The sequence below is a fragment of the Miscanthus floridulus genome, chromosome 10 (assembly GCF_019320115.1).
Source record: "Miscanthus floridulus cultivar M001 chromosome 10, ASM1932011v1, whole genome shotgun sequence".
Classification (NCBI taxonomy): Eukaryota; Viridiplantae; Streptophyta; class Magnoliopsida; order Poales; family Poaceae; genus Miscanthus; species Miscanthus floridulus.
Window position 1 is genome coordinate 87568186 of NC_089589.1, and position 8753 is coordinate 87576938.

Consider the following 8753-nt stretch of genomic DNA (forward strand, 5'->3'; position numbering starts at 1 on the left):
CTTGTTTTATTTGAGTGTCATTGGCTCCATCCAACTAATAGAGTGAGGCACTTTGATAGACTTGCACTAGTAGAAGTTGCCCATGAATCATGTAATCCAGCAAATGAGCCTTTTGTTCTTGCTAGCCAAGTGAAGCAGGTTTATTATCTTCCATATCCATGTGAATCTTATCTAAACCTCGATGGGTGGTGGGTTGCATACATGGTCGGCCCTATTGTGAACTTGTCCATTCCTTCAGTGGATGAGTACAATGATGAGGACCCACCATGTATAGATACCTTCCAGGAAGATGGTCTAGAAGGAGAATTTGTCATAGACATCAGAATAGGTTTAGATAATATCACAATAAGTGATGGCTTTGATGAGATTAATGATCCAAATGAAATTTTTATGCTGGTCAAACAATGAAATGGTGTGACTAGAGAGAATGAACCTCCAATTGAAGAGCAAGTAGAATGTAATCTAGAATATTTTGTTGATTTCACACAAGCGGAATACCCTGATCCTGATGACTTTTAGGGGGAGTAATGATTAGGTAGTGCTCTTTGCATATTTTGTTGATTTCACATTATTCTTCATTATTTTATATATGTTTCATTACCATTTCCATAGTGCTATTTGTAACATACATTTCATATATGCAATGATGACACTCTCACATCGTGGGACACATAGTCGTTCTACCACCAGTTCTGTTGCTAGACAGAACACAACTTCAAGTCATAATGAACCTGCCAAACCTTCTGCAGCAAGTGAGCAAAGTCAAGACCACTTGTGAGGTTGTGCAGATCTTCCCCCAACTATCCCCAATGAGCAAGATCGCCCATTGATTGAGCCAAAAGGAAAATCGTGAGTTTATCAAATTTACATTGTGATTTTCATGCAAATATGCACTCATACGATGTGTTAATTGAATTGTTCGTTAAAATATATATGCACTGGACTGGAGGAGAGGGAAGGACTCCGACAAGTGTGTTGACATGTCTGCTAAAAAACTATCATCCTGGTTTGGTTGAGTACAAAGGCAAGATTGTGGTTGCATCAACATGTAAGCATTATGAAGCATCAACAACTGTTGATTCTGTTTCTAAAGGTTTTTGGGTAAATTATGCAACTTAGCTCTAGTTCTGTACAAATGTATCACTGTTATTTCTTACTAATAGTATGTCTATTTTGTGCTTATAATTACTATTTTTGTAGTAAAGAATTAGATTCAATCCAGCCAAAGAAGTGGAATCAAGAGAACATGTTGGATCTTGCTGCTCAGTCCTCCTAGGGAGCATCATATATTATGCAAGAATCACTACAACAATGGAACATTTTTGCGAAGTGGAGAAAAGAACTATTTGTGACAAGATTGTTGGACATTTCTATTTGACGCGAGAGGAGTATGCTGCATGATGCCCACCTTGGTGTAAACAATCTTGTTGGGACGTTCTGGCTATAGAGTGGAGCAGTCCAGAATTCAAGCAAAGATCGGAGAAAAATCGTGCCAATCGCTACAGCCATAAGTTGAAACCGCACAAAGGAGGGTCCAACTCTATTACAACAATAAGGGAGAAATTGGTTAGTGTCCAATTGCTAAATTATGTTGTTTACTTGTTTGCAGTAACAATTAATTTTAGATTCTTGTTATTACTATAGTCAAAGAAATTAGGAAGACAAGTATGTGAGATAGAGGCATGGGTCCATACTCATTGAGGTTCAAATCCTGAAAATACTACTTCACTCAATACAGAAGAGGCAACTGCATGCTTGGTAAGTGCGATATGAATATCCGAAGTGCCAACTAATTCTATACATGACCTGAAATTAAAGTATAGAGTTGATGAATGGTTTCTGTACAGCTACACATTACTTTTAATGCATGGTTTTGGTACATCGATTCGGTGCAGCAAGAAATTTTAACCAATTTTAGCTGGATTTTAATAGTATGGTTTTAGTACATATGAATTGCTTCTGTACATATGAATGGTTGGTTGGTTGATCTCTCTTTTACTTCTCTGTCAAATGCCCACACATTATTTTATTTATGTGGCATGAGAAATACAAAGCTAAGGCCATTGAACTAAATGGACTAGATTTTGATTGGTTGCACTCTTCGGTTGATGGTAGAGCTCTTTATGAATGCTCTTGTGGCCGCCCACATGGAAAATGGGCTACATTTAATGGGATGGTCAATGACAACGAAGTCCTCCCTGACTTAAGGAGAAGTCGTGAATCTGCAATGGCTGCTAGGCGCCAACGCCAAGAGGAAGATGAGCGATTAAGGATGGAAGCTCATGACTGTCGTATGGCCAAGGAATATGCCCAAAATATGTTGGAGTAGAGTAGAATGGTACATGCTTACACTGAGAACATGCAAAAATTTCTAGAGGTGATGTTTCACATGCATCCTTTTCTATCCATCTTATTGCCACTTGAGTTACTTATAAATGAGTATGCATATACATTTGATTATTGAACAGTAGAGAGTTGCTGAGCTAAATGGTATGCCTGCCACATCTGTTCTTGGTCCTCTGCCTCCACCACCTTTGCCTCCTATGTATGCCAATCTACCATCTTTAAATCCATCTCCTGATAATGTAAGTCTAATTGCTCTACATTTGCTTATTTCAAGGGCTGCAACTGCAGTTATTTGTTCCTATCTCATGTGCACAGCAGCTATGGCTGCAAATGAGTGCAGTTCTTCTAGCAAAAATACATGTCTGCTATAGCATTAGCATCTATATCTCCTGTACACATGAATGCATCCTGATTTTCAATTTCGATTACATGGTGTGCTTCCATCTGTCTTTTGTTAATGTTAATTGTTATACACATCTCAGCTAGTCTAGTGAAACCTATTTTCAAATGCTATGTCTTTGAACCTATTTTTTGGCATAGCGTTTGTAAGAAAAATGGACCCTAGACCCATTTACTTTGGATTTTGGTGTTTGATGACCAACACAACCAAATTAGACTAATGAACTTGCAAGTGATTGTTTTGTAGTTCAATAGGGTGCAAGACGTGACTTGGACGAAGGCAACGTGATGATCCGATGATCAACACCATAAGCAAGACCTTAGAAGCACAAGAGAAGACCCAAGATATCAAGCAAAGTCTAAGCATGAAGATAGGAACAAAGCCGTACACAAGATCGTGAAGAAACAAGCTCACAGAAGTGACCGGACGCTGGTAGCACAGTGACCGGATGCCCCGATCAAGAGGCTTGGTAGCAGCAGTGACCGGACGCTGGACCGGACGCTAGCAGTGGATCGACCGGATGTAGAATAGCAGAGTCCGGTCGAGTATAGAGAGATTCCAGAGCAGCAAAAATGTGATTAGACGCGTCTGGTGGCATATGACCGGACGCTGACAGCGTCCAATCAGTTGATCATGGCTCCAACAGTCGGGACGACCGGACAAGCCCGGTCAGGACGTGATTAGCATCCAGTCAGTAGCAGAAAAGCGGGATTTCGTCCCCAACGGCTACTTTCTTAGTGGGACTTATAAATACAACCCCCAACCGGCTATTTGAGGGTAGTGGAGCTGAGGAAACATATCAAGGGTGTTGGTACACCATTTTTGTGATCTCCACTTACATAGTGCTTAGTGATTCATTAGGTGATTAGCGTGGGTGCTTTGCGAAGTGCTTAGGTCGATTAGACCACCGCTTATGCGCTTGCTCTAGGTTTAGGCCTTGTGTTTAGTGAGGTTTGCATACCTCTTACCACTCGGTGCTTGCATGCACCATTGTTGTACATTGGAGGGGCTTGTAGTCTTGCGAGATCACACCAACCGTGTTTGTGGTGTGGTCGCCACCGTGTACCGGAGGGAACAAGGCCTGTAGCGTTTTGGCCAAAAGCTTGATAGTGAAGACAGCGGGGAGCATCCAGGAGAGGTTTGTCGGAAGGCATGTCAGAGACCCACTTGCGTGTAGGGATGGCCCGAGGCTATCCACGGAGTTACCTGACTGGGAGCTTGGCCCTTGCGAGGGGCTCCAACGAGGACGAGGGGGAAGCTTGAGCGCTTCTCAATACCTCGGTAAAAATACCAGAGTCATCGATGGGAGTTTGCATATCTCTACCTCGCTCTTTAGCTTCCGCATTTACATTGATTACATTACTCCTTTTAGGGTAGAGATAGCAATACACTAGCAAAACCATAGTTGCACATTTAGATAGTTTATCTTTTGCATAGGTTTTGCTAGTCATAGTTTAAAGTTAGAATTTTAAGTTGCCTAATTCACCCCCCCTCTTAGGTGTCATGGTCCCCTACAATTGGTATCAGAGTCGGTTGGCTCAATTTAGACCTTTGACTTAACCGCCGTTGAGCTGACGCTATTTAGAGTGGTTGGGATGGATACCTCTAGGCCTTCGCACTTTGACGGCACTAACTTCCCCTATTATAAAGCTAGAATGTCTTGCTATCTTGGGGCGGTTGATTTGGGAGTTTGGAGAGTCACTCATGATAGGATGAAATCCATTAAGAATCCTGATAAACCCACGAAAAGTGAAGAAAAGGAAATTCATTTCAATGCTAGAGCTAAAAATTGCTTGTTTGAATCATTTAGTATGGATATGTTTAACCAAGTGTTCACTTTAAATACGGCACATAAAATTTGGTTAAAACTTCAAGAGCTCCATGATGGCACATCTAATATCCGTGAGCAAAAATATTGTCTAGCTAAACAAAATTATGATTCCTTTACAATGAATGATGATGAGCTTGTTCATGATATGTATTCTCGTTTGAATCTAATTATCAATGAGCTCCATTCAATAAGATTAACAAAGCTAGATGATGTAGACATCATGAGGAAGATCATCTCCATGCTACCACAAAAGAAATATGTAAGCATCATCACCATCCTTTACAACATAGAGAACTTGAGCACCATGACCCTGGGCATAGTCATTGGTAAGATAGTGGCATTTGAAATATCACGTAAGATGGGTCAAGACGAAGCCTCTTCATTGAGCAAAGGCAAAGCACTTGCATGTAGCGAGAAAAAGAAGATGAAGGGCAAGTAAGTTGAGACAAGCTCAAGCTCAAGCTCCTCAAGTGAAGATGAAGAAGAAGATGAGGACGATGATGAAGATTCAAGTGAAGATGATCAATCTTCCTCCTCCACCTCCGACCTTGATGAAGAATCAATCAAACTAATCAACAAGGTGGAGAAGATGATCCAAAGGCTCAATGTCAAGGGTATGCCCATCCAAATCCAAGATCTCATTTTCACCAATCAAAGAAATAAGCAAAGAAATAGAGGATGCTATGGATGTGGTGAGTTATGGCATTTTGTGGAAGCTTGTCCAAACAAGCCCACACCCAAGACAAAGAAGAAGGCATGCAAGAACCAAGCCCTCACATCAATAAGGTCATGGGATGATTCTTCAAGTGAAGAAGAACACCATCACAAGAGGCGAGGGCGCAAGCACTCATCATCAAGCTCTTCTCGTATGTGCCTTATGGCACAAGGTAACAAAAGCTCATCCTCTAGTGAGAGTGATAGTGATGATGAAATTGTGCAACAAAATCTTAATTATGCTAAAGTTTGCACTAGTCAACAAAAGAAGCTAAAAAATTAAAAGAAAAGCTAGATAGTTCATAAGAAGCATACAAAACTTTGCTTGAACAATATGAGAACTTTGCTAATCTCAATGTTGAACTGTCTACTAAAATTGAGCAACTTGAGGCTAGTGCAACAACAAATGCATGCACAATCAATGATGAGCAACTTGTAAAAAAAAATAAAAAAAATTAAAAGAAAAGCTAGCTAGCTCACAAGATGCTTATAAAAGTTTACTTGCTAAAATGGAAACCATGTGCAAACATTGTGATGAGCTAACTAATAAAGTTGCTAATCTTGAAGCCGTTAATACAACCCCCACCAAGGCATCTAAAAAGAAAAGTTCTATCTTTAACATGTCTAAAAAGGATGCCTCTACTTCTTGTAATAATTTATGTTTAGACTCATCTTTGTGCAACCAAGTTTGTGTTGAGAAAGTTGTTGTAGATACATGCACACAAGAGGTTGCAAAGGAGAATGAGCAACTCAAGCAAGAAGTAGCTCGCCTCACCAAGGACTTAACTCAAGTGAAAGGCAAGGCAAAGCAAGCCCAACTTTATCAAGATAACACTATCAAGGGAGTGAAGAAGCTTGATGAAGAACAAACCATGGTTTGCTACATATGCCACAAGGAAGGTCACAAGTCCTATGAGTGCAAGGTGAAGAATGGGGGAGGAGCAAAGAAGAAAGAGAAGAAGCAAACAAGCAAGCTCTCCAACACCTACACCAACAAGGTGGACAAGAAGGCCTCCACATAATACTTGTTAAAGAAGAAGAAAAATGACAAGGTGGTGGCCATCAAGGTGAACAAGCAAGCCAACAATGGGGTCAAACGCTTTTGGGTGCCAAAGGAATTCATTTCCAACATGAAGAGCACCAAGAAGGTTTGGATCCTGAAAGGGAAGTGAGAAGTTCAATGGACTTTGGGGAATTTGGAGACTTGGCAAAGTATGGATGCATTTCATGGGGTGCATCATGATGGACAAGATCATTGCCAAGTGGGTTAGTGAATACTATGGACCCAAATTCCCCTTCCCATGTTAGGTAACTAGATTCAATTTCCTTCAAGTAGGATCAATTTGCATTTCCTACAAGTGGTATTTCTTACAAATTGGTATCTTTAAGCATCTAGTTACTTTTCATGCCTATGTTTGCGTTTGCATGCTTATATCTTTTATCATGCATACACTAGGTATATCTTATGGTAGGCTTGCTTGGTTTCATTCTTAACCCTTGGAGCAAACCTACATGGTTTAAAATTGTTTAGGAGCACGACACATAGCTTGTCTTTTGATTGTTCATCTAATATGTGCCAAAGTCCAAATTATAGATATTTTCTCCCGAATATCATCTTTGAAAATGATTCTCACATTCATGAGATGTCATCTTTCAAGTGGTATTATTGATTCCAAAATCAATGTGCATGACTTCTACAAGTATCCCACACTTGTGTGCACAAATTTAGGGGGAGGTCACTCTACAAGTTGGATGCTTTGAGACTAACACCTTTTCAAGCTTATCATGTGTGTAGTAGTCTCATTGCAAGGAAAATAGAGTCCCCGGAGTTAAGCATCATACTTCAAATATCCACCACCTATTGCAAGTGGTAGAAATCAAACTGGCTTCCACATGTGGTATTTCCAAACCGATATCATCATGTTGATTTCATTTTGATATTTATATGCTTTCTCCATGTATTACATAGATTAAATTCCCTTCAGCAATAATTTGCCAAATATGCATATGCCTTGCTTTCTACCATATGTATGCATATATTTAGGGGGAGCTTAATCTATATAATGTGAGAGTCAGATTTTGTGACCTATTCCACTCAACATACAAAGGATCACAAAGTTTGACCCTTCCTTGTGCTACTAATGTCTTCCTTTTCGGTGTTTGATTCCAAAGGGGAAGAATTTAGAGGACCAAAAGCAAGCACTAATTTATAGGACCAAAAGCTAGATCATAATAATTTACAAGTGGTAATGGTCTACAAGTGGTGTCTACAAGTGGTAATGGCCCGAGAAAGGGAGGATAGTGGATTATGGATTATGGATCACAAAGTGGATTATGCAAAAATCCATAATACCACATGGGGATTTTTGCAAGGGTAAGATAAGTGTTCAAGTGGTATCCTCTAGTCTTACAAGTAGTATCTTTTAGCATCATATAACCTTGCCCCTTGCATTGCATCCTAGCAAGTAGGTAGTTTTCAAATTTGCAAATTTTTATTATTTGCTTGCCTCGGTCGTGTTGTCATCAATCACCAAAAAGGGGGAGATTGTAAGGAAAATGGACTCTAGGCCCATTTACTTTGGATTTTGGTGTTTGATGACCAACACAACCAAATTGGACTAATGAACTTGCAAGTGATTGTTTTGTAGTTCAATAGGGTGCAAGACGTGACTTGGACGAAGGCAATGTGATGATCCGATGATCAACACCATAAGCAAGACCTTAGAAGCACAAGAGAAGACCCAAGATATCAAGAAAAGTCCAAGCATGAAGATAGGAACCAAGTCATACGCAAGATCGCGAAGAAACGAGCTCACAGAAGTGACTGGATGCCGGACCGGACGCTGGTAGCACAGTGACCGGACATACCGATCAAGAGGCTCGACAGTAGCAGTGACCGGACGCTGGACCAGATGCTGGCGGTAGATTGACCAGACGCAGAACAACAGAGTCTGGTTGAGTACAGAGAGGTTCTAGAGCGGCAAAAATGCGACCGGACTCATCCGGTGGCATGTGACCGGATGCTGATAGCATCCAATCAGTTGATCGTGGCTCCAACGGTCGGGATGACCGAACACGCCTAGTCAGGACGTGATCAGCGTTCGGTCAGTAGCAGAAAAGCGGTATTTCATCCCCAATGGCTACTTTCTCAGTGGGGCTTATAAATACAACCCCCAACCGGCCATTTGAGGGTAGTGGAGCTGAGGAAACATATCAAGGGTGTTGGTACACCATTTTAGTGATCTCCACTTGCATAGTGCTTAGTGATTTATTAGGTGATTAGCGTAGGTGCTTTGCTAAGTGCTTAGGTTGATTAGACCACCGCTTATGCGATTGCTCTAGGTTTAGGCCTAGTGTTTAGTGAGGTTGGCATACCTCTTACCACTCGGTGCTTGCGCGCACCATTGTTGTACATCGGAGGGGCTTGTAGTCTTGCAAGATCACACCAACAACGTTTGTGGT

The 8753-nt window shown here is 40.9% G+C and overlaps 1 pseudogene; it reads left to right on the forward strand.

Moving 5' to 3' along the window:
- Positions 1-1311: 1311 nt before the first annotated feature.
- LOC136487634 (uncharacterized) lies at positions 1312-2329 on the forward strand (annotated as a pseudogene).
- The last annotated feature ends 6424 nt before the right edge of the window (positions 2330-8753 follow it).